At 44.8% G+C, this 25,150-nt stretch overlaps 1 protein-coding gene across 1 annotated transcript in view; it reads right to left on the bottom strand.

Annotated features, from left to right (window-relative positions):
• Nucleotides 1–25,150, bottom strand: part of lrrn2 (leucine rich repeat neuronal 2) — a 45,398-nt gene that overhangs the window by 5,100 nt on the left and 15,148 nt on the right. The gene's annotated exons all lie outside the window — the stretch shown is intronic.

The following is a 25,150-nucleotide window of genomic DNA, read 5'->3' as shown; positions in this document are numbered from 1 at the left end:
TTCTTTACTTCAATTTTGTTTGGACTACAGTTCATTTTAACTGAGGAGCTCCCAAGCAGTTCAGCACTGCACCTTGCCTCATGTCATAAATATATATATATATTTCCCTCTTCCAAGAGCTGTGCAAAATTAGTTCTGGGACCTTACAGTTGAACCTCTGAGCGTTTGTCTTTGCTGTGGCAGATGACTGGAGAAATAGAGGTTGAAATATGGTGGGTTTAATTCAGGTCTGAGGATTTAGCTCTGCAAATAATCAGGACCTGGATATTACTCACACACAAGCAGTCGCTGTAGTGTGGAAAGAAAATTAGATGTATCTTTTTCTTTAATGGGAAGCAAAGAGAAAAAGTAAGTCCGTGAGGATCTCTGATGTGTGAAGATCACAGCTTAATGCAAAACAGGAAAACACTGAAGAGCGGTGGCCTCTCACAAGCCATCTTCCTGATAGACTTAATAAAAGAAATACATGATGCATAATGTTACATAAAGTCTTACAGTGCAACGTGTTTCAGTCTCTGGTGTTTCTTCTCTTTGTTCCTTTTAGGTGCGCGCATCACAGACCGTGTCAAAAACGGCACAAAACGGCAGTAGGAGACCACGCGGGTAGGCTGTCAAGTTCCACTGAACTATTGCACCAAACTTAGTTTCCAGGTCTCCTTCTTAAATATGCACTCTAAGTGAAAATTTGTGTTCTTCTGAGGGCAGAACTCTCCTGCGCATCCGTTCTGAGCTCTGCTTCCTATCAAGAGTGTGCCGCGTTTCCTTCATTAGAGTCTCTGGCTTCGCTCGAGCACTTCACTCAAGTGGCAGACTGGCACCGGCTTTGCTACTCGCTCTGATTATTTTGCTGTGTGGACGTCCACCCACCAAACACCCACCCCCCCCCCCACACACCCTCCACCAATTCCCCAAAGCGATACCTCACTAATCCATTCTCTTTCTGAACACCTAATTAGGCCTAATGTTCTCCCAGCCTCCCTGTCGTCTATGGAGGGAATCTACCTGCAGGCCTCTCCCTCTCGCACAGACTGACGGATCGTTCGTGTCAGTGATGGGGCTGCGTGCTGCGTACACCATTCCCCCACCGCCCATCAGATGCACGCCTCGCTCTGTGGCTCTTTTCTGAGGTGTCATATTGCGAGTGACGTCCTGCTTGCCGGCTCGTGCTCCCATGCCATGCGCCTGCCTTGGGGCGCGGGATGGCGCTGAGGACCATCCCAGGAACATCCTCCCTCCCTCCCGCTCCGGCGTCGTGTTGAGACATTAAGACATTAGGAGCCTCACTAATAGCAAGTGAATTGGAATGTTTGCATGAGCCGTGCTCGGTGTGTTAAATAATGCATTCCTCTTATTTCCGTGCTAATCTCGCGCTCCTGCTGCTCTCTCTGCCTGGATGGACAAGGAAATGCTCTCAAACAAATGGGGACACGGGCAGTTAGGAGCGCTGTTGTTTATCCCCCCCCCCCCCCCCAAAAAAAAAAAAGAAACAGCTGTTCTCTGTGTAGGTGCCTGGCTGCAGGGCCTCTCTTCACAGCTTGCCTCCATGAGAGCATGTCTTATTGTTATTATTATTATTATTACTCATTATTATTATTATTATTATTACTATTACTGTTGATACTGTCATTGCTACTACTACTATTATTACTACTACTAATAGTAATAATAAATAGCTTGATTTATCATATTAGTTATAATCAGTTGAGCTGCAATTCATGATGCTTCCATCAATGTGATATGTATAACTGTTTTCCAGCAGATTGATAGATTGCACAGCAGATTGCACATTTGGTACATTCTATGATACATGGCGGTAGTAGTATTCTCTTTTAAATAAGAAGATGGAGTGAGTGGGAGTAAAAGGTCAAAGTTAAACTGAAACATAATGTTGGTCTTGGGGATGACAACAACACCACCAACTTTTGTGGAATCAGACTGAAGAGCATTTTCTCTTATTGAGAAGAATGCAGCCAAGAACACGCAGCAGTGCGTCAGAGCTCTTTCATGATCTATTTATTAAGACAGAAAGGCTGGCGCGCCGGGAATAGGGTACGTGAGTGGAGGGGAAGATACGTGGGGGCAGCGGCTATGAGGAGATGGGTTCGCAGGACTCCGGAGGTTAGAGGCCCCCGAGTTGTCTGTGAATGATGTGAGAGCGCCCATGGGCTGCCCATAGATCTCAATGGGTTTTACAAAGCGTTGAGCTGGAAGCAACAGCGAAGAAGAGAAATGGTTTTCATCACTGTAGTGCCATTTGACATTGTACCAGTGGAGCTGCTAAAACCAAGAGCTGTTTCTATTTTAGTCCTGTGTGGTAATAGCTCCTAGTGTATGGTGTACTGAAACATAATTGGGTGTGCATGCTTGTCGTCGCCTTATGTTGCTTGATGACGGTTCTCTCCTCTATGACTACCTTGCCATGTAACTGGCACGCTTATTCCCCTCGATTATGAGCAGCTAGTTCCTGTCCATTCTTCTCACTCAGTGTGGTTTCATTTTGTATCTTTTTCTTCTTCTTCCTAGCAAAATACGGACCTTAATCAATTTGCCACTGTCAATTTCCGAGCAGCTTGACGTTCAATTAAGGCGTGATCAGCGCTCGAAGAAACCAAATGAGCTACCCTCACTCGAATGCTGATAGATTTCTGCTCCCCCTTCCTTCCCTCTCTCCCTTCCCTCTGAAGGTCAACAAGTGGTGTTTAGAATTCTATCTTTCTCCTCCGCTCCTGTTGAGTCGAGCTCTTGAAAGGCCCACCCCCTCTCTCAGTACGTGTCAAATAGATGATTTAAGCATTTCATAAATTATTAGGCAGCACGGGGGGTTGTGAGGGCAATGGGAGCTTACTGAAATGGCACAGAAATTTGTGTACCTCGGCTGTGCGCGCCAGGTGAAAATTGTGGGTCCCTCACATGGGACTGCTTCTCTTTGTTTGGGGACTATCTTCGATTAGCCATTTGTTTTCATTGCTCTGGAGGTTATCCCAGGTAAAATGGTCATATATTACTCACCATTGCATGTGGTGAACTTGCACTTCTGCAAGTCACTTTTCTCTGTACGAGTACGCCCCGGTAAATGTTTCATAGGGGAATCGAATTGACTGGTATTCATATTTTATGAGGCATGAAACTCATAAATGGGAACTGTTGAATTGATGTGGAATCCATGAATTCTCATGGTTGGAAACGGTTACAAAGCTGCAGTGACAGACCTCTTCCTCTCTCCTCTTCCAAATAACCGCCCAGTAATTGCATGGTTATTCTTAAAATGCTCTGGATAAATTTGCAACCTCTAATTTTTCCAGTGATGGGTCTGAGTCATTGCACCCAATTTTAAGGACATCTGTGTTAAGACAAAAATTTTCCACATGGAGGGTTCTATGCTTACGTTGTCCTGATACTACCTCAAGTGATTGCTCATTACCTTCTTTTTCATTTACAGGTATGCCACTCTTTGTAATTGTCATCAAATTGTGCTGCTTTGTGCGTTTGTCATTTTCCCAAATAAAAAAAATGCCATCTATTAAGCAAGTGTCCAGTCCATCACAACGGTTTCTTTTGTCCAATCCATTCAGTCATGATAGTCATTACTGTCCAATCACAAAAGACACCACCATCCAATCCCTCAGATCATGACAGTCGTCATTGTCCAATTACAATCGATATTGCTGTCCAATCCCTGTGATTGCAAGGTGTCATTACTGTCCATTGCACCAGTCACAACAAGTATTGCTACTGCCCAATTCCGCTCACCACAGCAGAGTCATTAGTGACTTTTTTTTTGTTTTACATTGAACTCCACCATAATAACCAGTGTATTCTACACTGCCAAAAACACGCTGTTTTAAGCTGCCAGAAACGAGAAGGGATTCATTTCTTTTCCAGGTGTAAAGACTGTGTCTGTCTCCCACACAGCTCCTGTCGTCCCTTGCCTCCTGCTTATTGATTTTGTGCCGACCCTGGCGCCACACTCAGACAGCATGGCTCCACCGGAAAACTCCGCCAAGGCCCATGCTCGCTGAATCTTTCTCCCCCCCCCCCCTCTTTTTTTTTGCATCTTCTCCTTTTTAGGCGGCCTGTCAGGTTCCCTTGCTCCTCACATTCGTTCTCAGTCAGGCCGCCACCTTGTTTAAAGAAATGGAGGGTGGCAGGGCGGCCTTGGGAGGGAGGGAGGGAGGGCGAGAGAGAGAGACAGCGAGAGAGAGCGAGAGAGAGACTGTGCCTTCCCGAAAAGCAAATGCACCTGCAGTCATTACCGGCCTTTTTTGTTTTCATGGAATGTGTGGCCAGTCCCCTCCCCGTTGTTATTTTGTGTGGGCTAGTCAGTTGAACTCATTGTGAAGTTTGCTTTTGCATGCCATGTCTACGCATACAAATATGCACGCACACACACACACACACACACACACACACAAACACACACACACCCCTGTGTGGACACACACTGAACTCAGGCGCAGAAGGCCCCAGTAACCCAGAAGACAGAGAAAAGAGAGAGAGTGAGATGGGTAAAGCAGGCCTTGTGAATAATAAAAAGACAACAACACCTGAAGCTCCAGCCGAAGCTAATTGAAAATTCCACTGTGTTCAAAAAGAGGTCGACATGAAACGTGGAGATGATACCGCTGGCAGGCATTCTCCACCGACAAATGAATAACGGAACCCGGGCGAGACCGGAGCGCCGAGTTGTCTGGAGCCGCGGAGGTGACGTTGACGTAGACTTGCTGCGACAGCCTCACTTGAGACCCCCACTACTCTCCCACCCCCCACACATCACAGATCAAGCCTCACAGTTCTGTTTGTTTGTTCTTGTCTGAGTTTACTCGCGGCCGGGGCAGTTTCCTCGAAGGAGGCACTGGGATGAAGAGGGGAGGGCCTCCCCACGTCTTTCTCTCTCTGAACTTCAAAGAACCGTGGGTGCTCGCGTGTTGAGGAGAAACGCTCGCTGTTAAAATTTTTAAAGGCTCCAATTAACACGGCAGCGTGGGATTGTTTCTATTTACGGGAATGCTGCTGGGTTTGAAGAGCGTCAGACTGTGCGTTTGAACCCAGACAGATCCAAACCGTCCTCGTTGACCACAGTCATTAATGATGGGAGAATGACTCTTCATATGTTCCAGAATGGGTGCTGCTATTAATATATACTGTTGTGAGTTAGTAGAAGCTCACTGACTTGAGCAAATCATGTTGCTTTAACATGCAAATAAATCTTGATTTATAAATGTCACAAATGGCCAACTCTTGGTAGCTCTGCCCATTATTTGATTCATGGAACCTCACCCCTATCATGGATTGAGATGAATGGCTTGCTAAAGCCAGGTATCTACTGTCAATTTTTTTAAACACGTATGTTGCAGTTTGATAAGGAGATTTGGATTTGGACATCTTGCAGAGCTATCAACTGTTTGATTCCTAAAAGGTTATGCGCCTGTCGGAGGTGGAACAAATAAGCTTTGCTCTACCAGGGACAGGGGAAGGTAGGTTGGCCAGGCTGTACTTATCTCACTGCTCTCAGGCACCCAAGTATTTGTCAGGCACCTGCGAGTTGCATGGATGACATCAGTGGAGTAGCTACTATCTTCTAGTGGGTGCCCGCTCGGCTGTAGAGGTTGATGTGGTGAGACAGGCCTCGTGTACATATAGTGATTCAAAGACAGGGATGCATAAAGGGGAGAAAGAATTATATAAAACCTTGTATGCACTGTAGCTGCCTTTTTCAGAACACTCTCCCACCCAGCTTAGGGGGGACTGTTAAGCTTCCTATGGAACACAAAATTATGAAATCAGTGACATGTAGCATGGGGTGGTAGAGCTATTCTTCACATTTCGTTATGCCTGACGTACTCAGTCCTTTAACATAATGTGTCCTACCCGTTTCATTCAATCAGCTTCAGAGCTGTTGATAAGGCTTTTTTTGGTGTGTTTTAACTTTTATGCATTTCCTCAAGGTGTTGTTTTTTTTTTATAGTGTTCCACTGCGTTACATTCCATTCCACTCCCATTATCTCTCCATTTCCTTTGAACCGGACTCTTAAACGGACGTACCGCGATTTACTGTGATTTCCACCACTCAAGGATTGTTGACATTTACAATAATAAGATGGGTCCTGTGGCAGGCAGCAGCAGGGGAATTAATAACAAATGCTTTAAAAAAAATGGATTGTTCATCGCGTTCATCGCATTGTCATTCACATTCTGTGGTTTTTGAAAGTCAAAGTGGTAATCCCGAGAATAAAACGGTTTAACGTTTTTACTTTTACCTTTTTTTTCCCATTTTGCAGCATTTATTCTTGTCTGCTGCTGCTATTTAGTCCCTTCTTCTGGCGAATTGTTGCAGAACCACCCTCGCCGTTGCCGGGGTAGAAGCTACTGCAGTAGTTGCTGCAGAGTTGCCATGGAGACCGTCCTCCGTCTTTCACAAGGTCATTGTAAAAGTTGTGTTGAAGTTCTGCAATTCTGACCTGCCCTTTCAAATTCCTAGTCAGCAAAGGTGTGTGTGTGCGTGCTTGTTAGCACACGTGTGTGTTTATGCAAGTGCTGAGAGAGTGTGTTTGGCTTCTTTGGGACAAAAAAGGTCAAACCTTGAAAAAAACACATCTCAGAGCTTGTGCAACTGCTCCTCTCGCCTGAAATTGAAGACACATTTTGTACTACTTTCACTTCACATGAAATTTCTTCTCCTGATGCTGTTTTGAAAGCTGTATTTAAATGCTGCGAGCTGTATGTGAGTGTTTGGTGTGCAGCTGTGTTTAAATCTTCCAGCTGGTTTGCCACTTCATTCCCATTGTAAACAGGGCAGCATTTACTCTTTTGAATACTATGCATTGTCCTTCCATATAGGATTAAAAATATAAAAAATCAGCAGTGAACAGTGAACACACGAAGAGGCTAAATGATGACAAAATAGTTCAAAGCAGCACTCTCTCAATTGCAGGGCTATTTTTCTCCAAAAACCTCATAGCTACTGATGGGTAGAAAGAGTGATTAGGTGCTTTTTTGGCTAATCCCCTTTTGGCCTGTAGTTAAGTTGCTCCTTCCAAGCCTAGCTTGTCAGTGGTCAGCTGATTACTGGGTTTAAAGGACTTATGAATGAGAATCCAAAAGAAAAGAATATGTACAAAAAAATAGGCAATGAATTCTGGAAAGAATCATCTTAGAATCCTGTACCTTTTGCAGGTGATGAGAGGCTTCACGAAACCCAGAATGGGTGTTTGTTACCAGTGACTCATCAACAGGGTTGGGGAGTAACAGAACACATGTAACGGCGTTACGTATTTAAAATACAAAATATGAGTAACTATTCCGTTACAGTGACCATTTAAATTGATGGCAGTCAAACTACAGTTACATTTTAAAAATATTTAGATTACTGAAGGGATTACATTGGATTTTTTTCATTTAATTTCATTTATTTTTTTCATTTAATGTTTATTCAGTTGGAAAATCTATCCAATGATTGGCAACTCCGGGGTGTATCTCCCATATGCTCCTCATGAAAAAAAAAGAAAAAAGTGCGCAGCCTGGCTGACTCACAAGGCAGTAGAATTGAAAGTGAGACAGAAAGCAACCAGCGCAATACGTTTATATCATGGAAATACCGGGACCATTTTGCTTTCAAATTCAAAAGGTCGCAACATCACAGTACAATGCAAGCTGTGTTTGCCAGCAAACTGCTGTCCGCTTCAAAAGAGTCGACCTCTAACCTGAAGAAGTATCTTGAAGTAAGTTCTCTTTTTCATTATTTAAGCTAATATTGATCGCTACCTAGCTATTTTACATAGTTTGGCTTCACTGGATTAGCTGTTCAGCTAGCTAGGAGGCTAGTAGGTACAGTATTAAAGCTAACTAGCTAACAAGTAGATACAGTGACAAAACAAGTGAAATTTCACATGTTCAAAACTGCAATTACTCCAACAATTTTATACTATGCATAGTGTACCTACATTAAATTGTTAAGCTACTCTTTTCTCATTCACAGTGTACTTAGGGTGACTTGTGCGTTTTCTAACTCATGTATTCGTGTAATGTACAGTTTTTGAATTAACATTTACAATTCTGAAGAAACTGCGATGAAATGCCCATAAACTTAACATGGGGGTGCCAAAATGTTAGCCACAACAAAGCTAAGTGAACATTCTAAAAATAACCGTTCAAAACATATAGGTAATGAGAATTATAGCCTAATGGTGCACGTCCTTATAAAACTTTCATAAAATGCTTTAAATGTTTTTTTTTTCCATGTGAAATGTTATCATAATTTAAAAATATAGACTGTATTTTATGTATTGCAGTAAAAAAAAAAATCACTTAAGTTTAGCTATGTAGATTTTGACATCACTTGGACATAGTGAGAATCACCCAACCAGTATATACCACATTCACACTTTTACTTACATACTTTTAAAAATCAAAAACACAGTGTTGTTGTAATCTAACAGAATACGTTACAAATTACATTTTAGGGCAAGTATTCTGTAACCTGTAGTGGAATACATATTAAAAGTAACCCTCCCAACCCTGCTCATCGATACATTACTTTTCAGTGTTTGATAGTTTATGGCAGGTTCACTCACTTTAGGGTTCATGACATCTCATTCTCCCGTCGCCATTTTGTCATTTGATTTTTTGCTGTAAACTTTATATGCTTGGACTACATCCATTCAGCCTGCCACAGATTGTGTCTGGGAAGAAATTTTTAATAAAACACATATTCTTAAAAATGTTCAACTCCGGCTCTAGCTCCATGGGGCGGACCCTGAAGCCATAATTAAGGCTTGTGGGATTTCAAGGTCTACATCTTAATTTATCACTCACCCTTAAATGTACCAACCAAAAAAGAAATGGGTCGACCCCAGCAGAGCAGTAGTTAGAATGGTTTTCTTTCAGACGATACATCACAGTGCTCAGATGACTCAGTCACTGTGTAAAGCCTCGTTTCTCTGATTGAGGCTTGCACAGCGTGTCCTTTTATGGAAAGTGATTATCACTCTTATTAATCATAACAGTTAAAGGGCATGTACAATTTGACTTAGGCATGTTCAGAATCCGTCAAGCTTAGTCATTGTCAGTCCATGAGTAGTTCATGCATGCCAGTGCTCCCAAACAATCTAGACAACACAGATAATGTGGATTTGTAATAAATCACTGTCACTTATTTGAGTGATTAGATGCCATGCGGAATAAGACATTTTTCAGGCTTCAGACAGAAAACCATTGTGTTCCAGTAATGCACAGAGTGTCAAAGATCCATTGACCTTATTAGGGCCCTGCATCAGCACTGAAGCTGCAGCATAGATGTGTTTTTCAGACACAAAATGAGCAACTTTATTCCAATCTGTACATAAATATATAATATCAAGGTATTGATTTTTGAGTTCCCCTTTAATATATTCGTGGATTATGTTACAGTAGAATGCACATTTTTGGAATTCCATAGTGAATTTTTCTCTCTTGTAGGAAGCCCGTTTCCTGTAGATTTCCACATAAAAATGAGTTTGTAGAAATTATTCATGCAGAAAATATTTCTGAAGATGTTACATTTTGGCTGGTAGGGCTAATTATAATTCTTTGCATTATGCAACCATTGCTTAGATGCATGCATGCATCACTTAGAATGGATACCAGGACTCAAGAGAACATAAATATGCATGTGTGCAATACGTACAGATAATTACACCTTCAGAAACCCTCCAAACTGTTGCATTTAATTTCTTTGGGCGTTTTGAGTTCATTTCCGCAGCAGGTGTCCATTAATTCTGTATATACACAAGTGCCGAGTATTCTCCATCAAACTAAAAGCCTTGGGAGAGGAGACCATATAGGTAACAGAACTGGGAGCTGTGCCACTTTCTTCCAGGAAGGACTTGCAGCTTTGCCGATCCTAACCCTGCTCCCTCTTCCTTGAGCCAGTTTGTCGTTCTGCAGGAAGTCTGCTTAGAAAATCACTAATTGTGCTTCCAGTGTGGTTGCCTGACTTAATATGGATCATTGCTAATTTGTTTCAACTGCAGACAGAGAGACATGGATCATTCTGTCTCGCTGTCTGCTCCTGTCCTTTTTTTTCTGCCTCTGTTTTTCTCTTTCATCGGGACTGGCCATAATAACCCAGAGAGGAAGAGCAAAGAGTGAAAAGTAAGCAACTCATGTACCCACAATGGCTATGAGGAAAGCCCAGTCTATTACCCTGGGTCTCTCATGGGCGTCAATTATCAGTCTCTAAATTTCTTCTCATTTTCTCCCCAGTTTTTTTTCTTTTAAAGGCATGTAGTATGGTAATTTGCATGCCTTGCGGACGAAACGGAGCAAATTACCCGTTAACGCATTTGCGTGGCAAAGACGACCGTTGCGCAATTAGCCGACCGTTGCCTAATGCTTTCATTAAGAATCTTCAACCAAATTACTGCCCCACTCCTAGCTTCTGGGGCAAAAAAGTCACAGTTGGTCTGCTCGGAAATGGTGGCATGCAGAAAGGGCCGCTGGTACTCATCGAGGGAACCGACAGCAGCCCTGTGCTTGTCCTCTGCTCGAGAGAGGCTGGTGAACCGGACCGATTCAGGGGATACGTGACTCATCCGGAATGTGACCTTCCATCACAGGGCCCTCGATAATATTGACAGAGGCCTGCCCACGGCCCCTGCATTCGTCTTCATTAGTGTTCGGCTTTCGCTGCCGGTGTCAGCGCCCGTCCCCCCACCCCACCCCCCCCGTGGCCCGTGGGGCTGCCCGCGTTCCCTGTCTGTGCCAGTCCATGCCATCCTTTCCTCTTTATCAGCATCGCTTCGCCCCAGCTCGGTGAGAGAACCCGATCGTCACACCACCTGAGGCAACCGCGCCCGTGATCCGCATGTCCTTTTAACTTGTGGAAAGTAGGACAGGCAGGAAACAACTGAAAACCTCAGCATAAAAAGGAAGAATCCCCAACTCTTACTGGGAACCCGAGGGGCTGGTTCAGCTGATAAGGAGAGAGCTTTTTTTTAAAAGCGGGGATGCTTGGCTAGTTGTTCTTTCCACACTACTGTTTTTTTTTCCTTTTTGGACCATTGTCCACTGTTTGTATGTCTGCGTTTGTTTGCATGCATGAGTTTGACCTGCTCTGCACTGACGGGAATACAGTGGGATGGGAAGACAGTGATCTCCCGCGGTGTTTGCCACATGGTCACACGTCTGTGTGTGTCTCTGTTTGTGCACAGTTTGTTGGAGAGCTATGGATTATCTTGTGCCATGCTGGTAGACCTTTCTTCCCCCTCAGTTCCATTATCCTTTGCCTGCTGTTCCCGCAGGACTCTTTGAAGATGTGTGCTTACCTTAAGCCTGCCCCCTCTGTGCACCCAGAACAGGCACACAGGCGGGCTGTCATCTACGTCAGTCTGTTTGCGCGTGTGTACGTGCGTGTGTGCATGCATGCCATTGAGAGGTGCGGGTTTGATAGATGGCCAGAGTGTGTGTCTCCCTAAATGCATGCTTTACTCCTCACCAATCTGAATGTAGGCATGTACATGCATACAAAACATACACTTGGATACACACACATACAAACATACACACACGCACGCACACACATGTACACAGGTATGGTCTCTGAAAATGTTTTCATGTGCAGGGCAAGAGCATGGTTTGGCACACTGTGTCTAGGATCTTCTTCAGATTGAAAAACAAGTTATAATCGTGCAAAAAAGAGAAAACACCCTGAAATAAGTACACACACGCACACACACTTAAATCATACCTCCTATTAAATGATACCATGATGTCTCATTAAAAATACAATGCTTCCACTCTAAAAGCTGACAGAGTAACAGAAATGGCAGCACTGTTGAGTTAAGCAGTCTTCTTTTTACATGTATGCAGGATAATGGGTTCTGGCAGTATTTTAGAAATTCACAGAGGGATTCATGCCTTGCGAAGCCTATTCAAGGAAACAAGTACACACACATTCCAGTTGTGTGGAAGCACCCATGATCCATGTCAAGGCAACATATCTGGTTGAAATAAAACACCTCAGGTTTTTTTTTTATGTTTGCTGTTCAGCTCATTTAATGAAGGTAAACCATTGGCTCCTGAGGCTAAACAAAATGGTAACTCAGTCATCCTGGTTTCAGGCTTGGGGCGCGGGATGAGCAGCACTGTGCTAAAGATAATAACAGTCAGTATCAGGTGGAATCCATTACTTTGGCTTTTGTGAGTGGTTCTGGTCTTCTCCGAAGTACTCATTGTATTATTTGTCACTGTACCTGATCAACGAGTGCCCTGATTCTTTATGCGCTTGCCCGGTTGAACCCAACCTGTGTATGGTAGAGGGCACGGATGGTTGAAGGGCGAACAGAGCTCCCAGCTCCACCTGTGAAACTAGATTCACGTTGCCTCTGGCATCAGGTTTAAAATCTGTCATTACTGGAGGGAGAGTTTAGCAAGGCAGCACCCAATTCTCAGAGGGCGAGAATACACGGCAGGCTACTCATTTATTTATTGAAACTAACGGTTCCCAGATGAGCAGCGCTGAACACCTGGCACAGGAGCCGCGCTAAAGAGGCGCGCATGAATATTTCAGTAATTGGGGACACCTCCAAACAACACAGGCTTACTCCCCGGTTTCCTCGCGCCACGGAGCACTCTCTCCTCTGCAGCTAGCATTCTCCCTTTGATCTCAAAGTCTTTCAGGATAATGTATTCTTATTCATTTATTTTTGATAGGGTCTCGCTTTCCCCTCACGCGTTCATTGTGCGTGCCCGTGTGCGCCTGTGTGCATGTACCTTGCGTAGACAGAGGAGCATGTAACAGGGCAATGGTGGGAATGAGTGAGGCGTGTGGCGCATGCTGCAGTGATGTTCATAACCATGGAGAACTCACAGGGATCCACAGGCCTCCCGTAAGAAAGCTCTGCCCTCTGCACCGCGGCCTGGATGCGGAGGAAGCCCTAATGGATTAGGGCTGTCGCGTGCCTCTGGATTTATGATTTAATTGTCAATATGCTTTCACGGCACAGCACTCCCCTTCCTAATCTGTCACTCTCTGAGACGGCTGACATCGGTGTGTGTGGGGGTTCAGGTGGGAGCCTGGGTCACCGGCATTTGGAATAACGGCGTGAGTTCCCGCGTCTCTTTAGCATGATGAAGGATGATTGCAATCTGTGGGACGCACTTGGAGATATTAATTTTTTTAATGGTGTGAGAAAGAGACAGAATAATCCAGATTAGTGCTGCAATGTGGTGATGTGATTGCGCGGTAATCGGAAGGGTCTGGTTTTTCAATTAGGTTTGTGTCAGGTTTATGTGAGGTAGTGAAAGAACAAGATTAGATGGACTGGAAATGGGATCAGAACCACATAAGCTCTGTGTGTGTGTCTGTGTGTGTGTGTGTGTCTGTGTGTGTATGTGTGTGAGTGTATATATATTTACATGGTCAAGATGAAATGTAACAATTACAGTAGAATAGTGGGCATTATAAAGGGAGTCCCTGTAACATAGATATAGTCTGTTACTTGCGTGATATGTGTGATGTCTGTAATGTGTCCATCTGCTAGTAGGACCACAGTGGAGTTTTACACCACTGTAGTACGTGTTAGTATTCTTCCATAAAGCTGTTGCTCCGCACTGTCTTGACCCTTGATGTTGCTGATAGTTGTTGATAAAATTTCTAGTGGAGACGTGATGCATCCACACTTTCTGTACCATCTGTCAATATAAACTTCACTTCTGGCACAACTATGAAATCAAAGAGCTCACCAGGGAATGTAAATAAATTTGCGGGGAAATATAGTTCAAATAAAGCACGTTATATTAACCTACTGTTCTTTTTTTTTTTTTTTGCCTGAGAGGTGAACGTCAGGAATCAGCAAATCAATATTTCCTCGGCCCATATTGCCGGGAGAATATTCCCTTTCTATTAAAAAGAAATATTGCCTTTGGAGGTCAATGCTTAAGAGGGATTTTTTTTTTTTTTTTTTTTCGGTGCTACGCCTTGGCAAGAAGGACTCCTGCCTGCTTTGTTTCCATCTCAGAAATTGCTTTGCGGGTGGAGTGCTCTATGGGTACAGCACATTTAGTTTGGTTTTGATTGGGTGGTGGGGCCCGCCCGCTTTCGTGTAGGTAATCAAAATAGGATTTTCTGATACATGTGCGGAAAGGAGCCGCACAGCTCAGGGGTGCTACACCTCGACCTTATTCCCTTCCCCTTGTATATTTATTTATTTTCATTCCGTAATAAAATCAGATTGTGCTTCCTGGGCTGGGAGTATTGATCGGCACGGCTTTGATAAATGACCCAGTTTCTCCAATGTGCTGACTGATACACTAAACCCGCTCTCCGAGCTCAATCTGGGCCGGGAAAGGAATGGCTCCGGCGCAGGAGTTTAACTTTGATTAACTAATACCTCCTGTGGGCCGCTGAGCACCAGCGCCACACAACCGAGATATAACCGGGGGGGCAAACGGTTTAGCGCGACATGCTGTTCGTAAATTGTAGCGGCTGCGTGTGCATTGCATCACGCCTGTGCAGCTGTAAAACGGCGGGCCTTGTTTTTAATCATCCTCCCAACCCCTCACCCCCCACCTCTCCACAGGCATTTGCTACCACAGACATTTTCTCTTTCTATTTTGCGTTCAATATGGCAGCCTCAGTCCTAGCTTTCCAACTGTGAGTGTCTTCTCAAGCCCCGTTTTGCTTTCAGACTGCGCCACTGGCTCTGATGAGCGCTGGCCGTCCCAGCGGTGATGCACCAACCACTGTTAGTGAACCAAAGTCTGCTTGGAAATCACCAGAGAGCTGGAAGCTATGGAAACAAGCCTTTAGAAGATGGCTGTATCTTGTGAAGCTCTGGCCAAACAGCGATGTATCTGGCCCAGAGTCCTGATGGGACTGGCATTCTGGGGCTGGGCCATGAGCATACAGAATCCTTCTTTTGCTTAAGTGAAGGGTAATTGCTATTCCCCTGTTTTTTTATATTGCACAAATCACAATTACTGTTCACACACCATTTAGGCAGCACTTCATTCTGTTTGTTCTTCTCCAAGCCTCCTTGAGTCTGCAAAGCAGCCTAAACTAATCAAGTTTCATCAAGTCATCACTTTTGCTCACTTCAATGGTTTCCATCGGACTGCAGGTTCTCCCTTTGTAGAGCTGCAGCTGAACCATGCCCATGCACGCTCACAACACCCGAGATGGTTAAATGCAGTCTAAATGCATTTCCTGGAGTGGCATTAATCAGGATTGCTCTCTAAGCCCTTTTATCAGGGTCATGAATGGTTGATTGGTCCCTAAGAGAACCTCTGCAGGGCCTGTTCCATATATAGATCTTTTGTGTGGATGTGAGCGACAGTAGAGATAGAAGGACATGAGCAGCAATGGCTGGTTGTGGGGGGGGGGCATCTGCTCGGCATCTCAGCTGGTTTTGGGTGACGAGTCCATCCAGCACTCCACAGCCACAACCACTTCCCTCCTCCATCCCCCTGCCCCCCTACTTCTCTTCCACGCGGCCCCGCCCCGCTCACCGGAGGGCGATTACAGCACGGTGAGATAATGAGACGCGGCGTGCTGGCACTAATCCCACCACGCAACCTGGCCCCAGCCCACCTCTGGGCACACGGGCACCGCGGACGGCCACCGCCGCTAATTCACTTTTAATTAGCTTTGGAGGCGGCAGGACAATTCCCCAGCAGGCGATGCAATCAACGGGGTGCCCGTGGGGGCTGCGTGTGCTCAGATTTCTCCTCTCCTCCTACTTCTATTTTTCACCATCTCTTTATCTCCGTGTCTGGTCTTCTGTGTCTTGGCCAGCAGCAAGTACACACGCTTCCCTCCCTTGTTCCCCATTGCACTGTGGATTTCATTCCACTTTAATGATGCTCCTACAGCTGACTTTTGGTATTTTTTATTTTCTTATTATGAAATCATGCCAGAGCTTCCAGAGCTTCATTAGACAGGAGGCTGAGTCAATATTGCATCCTGGTTGTACGTACACTCCATAATGGTCTCTAAGGTCAGGCAACAAAAGCTGCGCCAAAATGTCATTGTTTTTTTTTTTTTTTAGCACATTTGCAGTCTGTGGTACCATTCTAATTTAACATAAACATGATGCAAATATGTGCTGGCATCTTATACAGTATGGTCGCTTTTTAACAAAAATCCAATTGTATAACACTAGGATGTGCTCCTTGTCATTAAAAATAATTGAAATACCTCTCTGCATTTAAAATATTACTCCAAATACACATATCTATTTCACATCCAACTGCCATTTTCCAGAATCCCAGGATGTGGGTGTCGTCCGTGCACATGGACTCAACTCCCAGTCAGCCGTCCGCCCCTTCACTTCCCTGTTCATCCCTTTGCAGCCGGTGAGTAAATCACAGAACCTGCTTGTACTTCCATCGCCAAAGATAATGGAAACAAAGGCATCCATCAAGCCAGAATAGAGCCCTCAATGTGCAACCCTCCCCAGACAATACCAGCTGAGAGAGGGAAAGAAAACAAATCAGAGGACCATGTCAAGGACTCAGTGCTCTTGCCGAAGACTCTACAAACACCCAAGTGATGGTTTCGGCTGTCCGGGCACCCTGCCTTCTAGACGCATCCCACTTTGACATCATCATTTTGACGCTTGCAAGCTTTTCATATCATAACGGGGACTATTTCCATTAGATCCCATCACTTCACATCAGCGGAACCTGTCAGAATATTTTAATAGATAACCAGGGCTCATGTATTTAGCGGGATGTAGTCATTGAAAATGGGCTGGTGAAATTCAGAAGATATTCTCTTTATATTGTGTTTTATGCTATGCGGTTGACAGGTTACAGGCATGAATAAACGAGCACGGATATCATGAATGAAGGTCAAAGGAAGAAGCCCACCGTAACAGGAAGGAAGATGAAGAGAAGACAAGGCCTTGGTGTGTGGCTGCACAGACTGTGTGCATCCCTTAATTAGGTCTAATCTCTTGGCGCTCCAGTAAATAACCCCCAGCAAAGTGTACCTGATGGACTGATTTACCAATAGATCATCGATTGGAAAGACTGGCTGATGACCCTGCAAACCCTTGAAATCAGGGGTCACATGATGACAAAACAAGGCCTGGTGACCTTTCGCCCTCGTCAAGAGTGATTAGGGAGAGCACGCTTGTAATGGCCTTTCCCCAGAGGTAAGCATTGCGGGAAGCCATTGTGCCCATAATGGCTTCTGCCACATTATGGCACCGATTAGAAATTAGCAGGCACAAATGATCCAGGAGAGCCGTGTCAATTTCCGAGGGGGATCCTCGGGGTTGAATTACACTCAGAAGTAAATCCACTCTTTGCATTGTTTTATTATGGCCGTGCTGGAGGTTCTGTGCCTGAAGACGTCTGATAATGCTAAGCAGGTCCACGAGAAAGCAAACTGCCAAGACCTGCTGAATGAGTTCCCTTCTACTCTGGTGCGGGATAAGATGGGTCATTTCGGGTTTCAGAAACAATGAGAGGGGCGTCAGAGTAAATTCATTTACTAGCCGCCTTGTATTCAAACCCCTGGATGCCAAAAACAAATTGTTGTGAAACCAGCGCATTACCTGACATTTCCCAGGATGGGATGTGTAAGTCTGTCGGCATGATCTGAATGAAACCACTTTCTGACAGTTGAAAGGAGGCCCTCCACAGCAATGGGATGTAATGACTTTATCCTGTCCAGTATAAGTCAACTAGGTGGGCCTTGTGGAGTGCTCGATGCTTTGAGCTTGGAGGGCAATGACTGAGTAGAGTAGCTTGAATAGGGATTGCTACTTTTGATGAATTCCCCTGTGTAGCTGGCAGTCCTGTGGCGCTTGTCTCTCCCCTGTGCAGTGTTTCTGGTACTAGGATTTCCTGTGGACAGATGTCCACTTGCTACAGTTTGAGATGTACAGCAGTGGTCAGAGGGATTGTGGAACATCCATCTTTTCCTATCTCCCCTTAGCTCACAATCTCTGGTAAAGACATTCCCATCTCAATATCAGCTGAATTTATATGAAGTCATATAATCACAGCCAGCCTGTGGTCAGATTTGAATGCTAGAAATGGATGGGTCCAGTGGCTGTCCCTAGCATCCCCCTAAAATGGGTGAAAATGGATCTGAATGGAGGAAGTCCAAAGTACGCAACCAGAAAGCACCACATATACTAACACAAAAAAGCAGTACAGCCTTCTAAATACCTCATGAATCAACGCATTTATACTGCAGAGGGAATGTAACCAAAAATAGTACGTGTTCTATTCAATGCGCTTGTCCACTAGGCTTTAGACAATAGAAGAGAGAGGGAGGAAAGATACATTTGCAACCACTGCTGGTATTACAAGCGAATGAATAGATTAGTCTTGATTTAGAATGTTGGAAAAAAAGTCCACTGAGGCATGAGATGTGATATTGAATTTCATAATATATAAAGAGGCAAAGGCACCAAATGAAAGGGAACTTTCAACCCTTATGCGCACACATCCCTGAATGCATACTTGAAAGTACTATCGTGATGTCTTTGACGTCAGAGATTGCCCTGCATTATGATATCAGCTCTGTTTTGCCAACATGCAAACATCACTGATTTGTGTCTGAAATGGTATTATTTCAAGTGAAAGGGTCTGAAGGCAGCACTAAAAAACTAAGATTTAGTAGATTTAATTATAGATTCAACATAATAAAGTCCATCATTTGCAGTAATATGGTAAAAAATATTTTAAAAAACCAAACAATGTAATTTATGTAATCAACTGGGGAAAAAGTAATATGTAAGCATTTTAAAAATCATGGATACAGAACCCCTGTTTAGTCAAATACTGAGCTGAAAACTGGAACCCTATACACATGGACACACTTTATTGTCATTGCACTGGTAGATAGCGTTGTGACAGTCCAAGCAAGACTCTGAAAGTTATATTTATCTCTCTGTGCTTGATCTGAACATTTTATTAAGCTGTTGTGATTTCACATACACAGTGGCTAAGGAGTGGCCTCAGTCGCATCTAGTGCGACTGAGGTTGGCATCTAAAACTGGGTACCTCAAGAATGCTTTTGTAAAGATCCAGTTTTCAGCAGTGTGCCTTAAGCAAGTGTTTTAAATTTGGTTTGTTGGTGCTGCCGCAACTCCAGGTGCAGAGGACACAATGATAACAGCAGCCTGGGGCTGATTAACGTCTGCATCAGACTGTAATAATTGTGAGTTAGTTTCTTCGGCGGTTAAATTTATCCCGTTATATTAAATCTTACATGACAATCGCTGATGGAGCCTCGTACAGTATTGCTGTTAATGGAAATCACATTTGTTGTGTGCCCTTTAAGTTGCACAGGGCGTAATCAAGCGTGTGAACATGCCATAAATCCAATCTCAACTTTACAGCCAGTAACGGCTGATTGCGTTTGTTCATGCGTTTTTGTGTTTCTTTTTTCAGTGTATCAAAGTGGGCTTTCCAAGTCATGTTTCCGATTAGCTGAATTTACCCCAAGGAAAAGGTTATGGAAGTCTTTTAGTCTCATAACAGTGACGTGGGAGGTTTTTTAGTTTTATCCAACCATATTGACCAATTTTATCCAACCATTTTGACCAAAACATATCTATACATGTTACACGGTGTCCTCAAAGAAGCCAGTAGCAAATGCTATGAAACTTCTATTTAACTTCCTTTTTTTCCGTTTTTGTATGGAAAGGGGAAATTATAGCCCAAGTGGCACTAAAATCGGGCAGAAGTGACTCTATATCACTCCGGTTTTAATTATTTGTTGCACACAGATGATGGAAATGGAAGACGAAGCCGCTTTCTGCAGTGCTTTATTCATGACAATCTGGAATTTAGGACAAGAGCTTTTTCTGAAGTTGAATAAAAAGCCCCCCCCCCCAATCCCTCGTTTGAATATTAGGCCCATACATCTGTTTGACATGCAGTTTAGTTAGAATATTTTTTTTTTTTGTGAGGGGTAAAATCAGCTGAGGCCAGCATAATTAAGGCCAGTCCCCATCAATCTTGCCGCGTTCCGCTGCCGTCCCCTGCGCTCCCATTCAATGGGTCCCGGAATGCTTATGAGCGTTCGCTCATCCCGTAACAATGCGCGGGGCTCGCTGCTACATTGTGTGGTGTGCACACTGCTCTGCCTGCGAACAGCGGCGAGAGACACCCAGCTGCCCTCTCTGACAGACATTGTGTCCGATTTCCTCCCCGCAATTCATCATGTTTTCATTCCCTTTCATTTCCCAGCCCCATACAACCACGCTCATAATGGCGGTGCTGACGAGTATCTCACCAGGCTCCGATGATGTTGTTTAGCTTTATTTATTTATTTACCTTTGCCTTGTTAAATGCAAGTTCACTGAGTAATTATAGGATGACATTAAAATGATTCATTGCCTGTGTATAGTTTGAAGAAAACAGGAAACTGAGGCCTCTTTGCTCTACAATGGTGATTTTTATCCATGTATGTCCATGCATAATTGTTTAAAAAAAATCAATGTAAGGTCATTTAAGTAAGCTGGGATTGTATTTCAGTTTCATTTTTCAGATTCTGCTGCAAAATTCCACAATTTCTTGGGTTTTTTTGTTATTTTCCCTGCATTGTCAGACCAATTACAGAATCAAAAGTAAAAAATAACACAAGCTGAGGTAAGGCCTGAAAGCCCCCACGGGCACAGGCACCGAACACAGGTGTCATCTGAAGATGAAAGCAATTTGCTGGAGCCAGGAGCCTGTGGAGGATCTGTACGGGAGCTCTCTAATGGACGTTTTGTTCCACGGCACCTCTGGGTGTTGTAACAGTTATCATTTTGGATGTGGGAAAGTGTAGCCACTGCTTTGAGAGCAGAAGCCACAGATAGGTGGCATGAGAGAGGGAGCTTTACAGCCGGTGCTCAGACCTCGAGACCTGCGCAAGTGCCGGCGTTACTTCACCACTGCCGCTTCTGTGTGACCTTAAAGAGGAGCGCCCATGGCAGTGGGACTTTGCAGGCAGCCACCTCTGCACAAGTGCCTTTCTTTGCGCCCCACGGTGTGTCCCAGCACTATACCCCTGACACAGGCACCTGCTGGAGCACCTGTCAGCCCGAACCCTGATTGACAGTCACACAGGACGCAAACAGCAGACAGCCTGAAAGCAGGAAAGCAAAGGCTGCCACTGTGCGGGGGGGAGGGGGGGGGGGGGGGCAGAGCGCCCGGCTCCTCTGTGCCAGCCACAAAGGAGCTCTACTGAGGAATGCTGTCAGCAATTCTTACTACCATTAGAGAGGAAGGAGGAAGGCAGGAGGTCACAAAATTATTCCAGACTCACATTTTGAGGGCGGATCACTCGGGGAACAGGGGGGAAGGGTGGTGGAGGGGAAAAATACTGAACAAGCAGGTGACCCCTGTCACAGGTAGCGACAGAAGCCCTGCGGACAGGAGAGGAAAGCTTATCCACCACCTGGAAACAGGGGACGTCCGTTGACCCTTAGCGCGACTGGAATAAACAGTCTTTGAGGGAAGCTAAACCTTCTGTATATCTCAGCAGATATGGCACACACATACAATCAGCCTCACGGAATGTGACTGAGATAGGCTGTCGCTGAAAAGACACTCGTCTTCCAAGAAGAAAGACTGTTGTGTCACTCTGTGGCAACAAAACTCAGACCAAGGAGGGGGGAGGTGTGGATAGGGGTGGAAGTTGCAGATGGGTAGCAAGTGTGTGAGAGTAGCAGTTAATCAGTGTCTTCCAAAATGAGAAAAGAGAAAGTGAGAGAGAGAGCAGGGGATGGGAGAGAGAGCAGAGGAGGTGAGAGAGACGCTCTGCGGTAAAAATCCCAATGTTCAGCTGCAGTCATTTATCTGTACAAGTAGGAGGCTATTAGCGGGATGACAGGACTATGAGCTGGGGTGAAGCTGCTCTCTCCCCCCATTCAGAAATGGGAGACGTCCACCCCCTCGAGAAAACCCACACTTGCTCAATGCATGCGACACCTTTGTGTCACTGTAAATGTGCAAAAATGACCGTTAACATCTTTCCATATTTCCCATATACAAATATTGTAACGCAGACCAGCTTATGGCAAACAATGTGGGTGCATGTATGGTATTTAATGAAAGCTGCTCTGATCTCTATGAACTGTTAAATTATAGTGGACATATTTAAGACTTGAGCACAAGCCAGGTTTTCCCACACAACAGACGGTGGTAGACACTCAACTTTGAGGGGCTGTTTGGCTTGTGTTGACCCCCACTCACAAAATGGGGTGCAGCGTTCTGGCAGGCAATGGGGGTATTCATTTTGTACCACCAGAGCCAAATCTCTTTATTTTTCTTTTTTTTTGTTTTTTTCAGAGCACTTCAGAGCAAAACAATGAAATAGTGAACTGCACTGACGTGGTTGAATGTCGCAGTAAGTTTTATGCAGGTCTTTTTGTGTGTAATGGGATTCCATGTCTCTTCTCAGCTCAGCTCAAGACTAGTGACTAATTGCTTCTACCACAGGTCCCTGAGAAGAAAGAGGGCTCTGGTCCCCCCCAGCATTCGGTCAGCACTGACATGCCCTTACCTGCTCCTTTATTTGTTACCTGGTATATAATCTGGCTGCTAGGTCAGTCAAACCTGCTAAAGCAATAAGCAAGCCTACTCAGGACAACTACGGCCTTGTTTTGTATATCCCATTAGCCCTCGCCCCGGAAAGTCTCATTTGATGGACTTAAAGTCACAGGGTTGAGCAAACAGCAAATGCTGTTTTGCAGTGATTAAAGAGCATGATCCAACCTTGTAGCACTTTGGCATGTATGTGAGTGGCTCTACCGGGCTTCAGTCAAGGAGCTGCAGCTGGCTGAGTTACTGAAGTGCCTCCTCTAATTGCTCAGTGATTTGAGCACCATGGCGACTGCTATATTTAACCAGGATTTACCTAAAAGGAACAAAACAGGCTCCGTGGTCAGACCGCGCGACAAACCAATCTCCTCAACTGGCACTAGCTCATAAGCAATTTGCTGTTTTTAAACTATCTTCAGCAATACAAAGTGTCAATGTTTCGAAACCATAAGTCAGCCCTCTGCATTGCACAGAAGTAGCAGGCCCCTCTTGATTGAGTTTTTCTTTGTTAATGAGGCGCGGCACTCCGATAAGGCTCTCTTCCCCTTCCAGCGGTTTCTCTCCCCCCTGCACCCCGTATCACAGCACATTATATATTCATAGCTGCCTCGAACATTTAGCCTGCCTATTAAATATTTGCCATGCAGCACTTTAATCAGAAATGTTTACATTTAATGTGAGTTTTTATAGAGCTTCATAAGGAGGAGAAGAGAGAGAGAGAGGGAAAAAGTGGAGGGGGGGCAATTTAAATGTAAAGTCATTGATATTTACAAATGTATTTAGAGTGGGGCACATAAAGCGGGCAAATTGAAGTGATTTGGAGCTGATGCCGGAGGCTGAGGGATATGGAGGAGCGATAGGCGCTCGGCGTAAATGTCAGAGAGGTGAAATGTGACCGCAGTATGGTGCTGTGGGTGTGTGTGTGTGTGTGTGTGTGTGTGTGTGTGTGTGTGTGTGTGTGTGTGTGTGTGTGTGGGTGTGTGTGTGGGGGGGGGGGGGGGTGTGGGCGGGGTGGGGGGGGGGGGGGGAGCAAGATGTGTCCAAAAGGCCTGCCAACGCTTTGGTATGGGGATCAAAGTCAAAAAGGCGAGAGATAGCGGGATCTGACGGAATGGCAGATAAAGCCCTAGCAGTGTGCAGCCGCACGGAAGATCCGTGGCGGAAGGAGACGTTCCCGGTTCCGTTTCAGCCTCGCTTTCAAAAACAGCTTTCAGCGAAATTAATGAACACATCTATCAACGCCGCGCACCGTGTTTATCAAGTGTGAAGATATGAGGACTATCTCGCACAGGCTAATTACACGTAATTATTAATCATTAGTGAATGTCGGCTATTCTGGCAGGTGATTTTATTGGGGATTGGTCTAATCTAATGAATCCAATCTTCCAAGGCACCGGGCCTGATGAATGTTGTTTGAGATATTGCTGCTTCTGGATATAGCCACCTTACTGTGTGGTAACATACGGGTCAGCTCCCAGCTACCCGTGTTTTGGCTCTCTGTCAACACCTAAAGTAGTCATTCCCTTGAAATGTTTCCTCAAGGTCCTCTCCGAGTGCTTCGTAAGCAAAGTTATACAGAGTAAGGTCTCTTGGATAAGTACTCAGCAGATGGTGGCATTCAATCTAAATCTGCGGTGCTTTATCCTTAATTTTGAGTGACAAATTTGATAAATTATTGAACTTTTTTTCATTCGTATTCATCACCACAAGTTCTGCAGTCAATAAATTAAAAGATTATTGTTTGAGAATGAGATAAAAAATGGTTACTTAAATGTGATGCTTAGGACACAGTGCATTGTGGGTAGATGGAACTAAAGACCCAGACTCCACAGTAACGTTCTCTCAGTACATGAGACACACAGTGCATTATGTCCCACCCCCACCCTCTTCTGCATTCTCTGTCTCATGGCTGAATTCCCCCTAGTGCAGGCTGAGTGACACTAGCAACCTGATTTGCCACCCTGGGCACAGCGCCTACTCTATAGTAAATGAATTAAATGGGCACCTTGCCCGCAGTGGAAAATCTGTCGCGGAGTTGACTTGCAGCATCTCGGTTATAAATGAGCCGCAGCAGTTTTCTCTGATTAAAAAGAGGGATTCGCTTCCCACTTTTTACTGTGAACCTGAAGTGTGATGTCATCTTTGCACACAAATTACTACTTGGACAGCTCATGGACAGCTGACAATAGCAAAAGCATCAGGTATCCCAGAGAAATTTTCTCAGTGTTGGAACAAAAAACAATCAGTGTTAATCTATTGGAATGAGAGCACAATTTCCACATTGCTCCACTTGTGAGCTGAAGTCATGACCTCATGATCACAAATCTATACCCCCCACTCAGGAGAGCGGGGTTTGTAGCAGAGGTGGAGGGATACAGTGGAATGCTGATTTTAATGGGTGGTTAAGAATATTATACATTTTTTCCTCAGCCAGCGACCACTCTTGCTTTTCGGCGTCTTGATGTGGCTTATATCCTCCTTCTAGCCATATACATTCCCCAAGCTGCCTGCTGCCACCCGCTTGGCATGCTGGGATCTCTCAATCTGCAGCCCAGTTTGTCTGTGTGGCTCAGGCCAGCCAATCTGTCTGCATCGGTGTCTCCGTTACTTGACGCTGTACCCC

Source organism: Megalops cyprinoides, chromosome 6 (assembly GCF_013368585.1).
Source record: "Megalops cyprinoides isolate fMegCyp1 chromosome 6, fMegCyp1.pri, whole genome shotgun sequence".
Taxonomy (NCBI): Eukaryota; Metazoa; Chordata; class Actinopteri; order Elopiformes; family Megalopidae; genus Megalops; species Megalops cyprinoides.
Note: the sequence above shows the minus strand (reverse complement) of the source record. Positions and strands in the feature narration are given on the sequence as shown.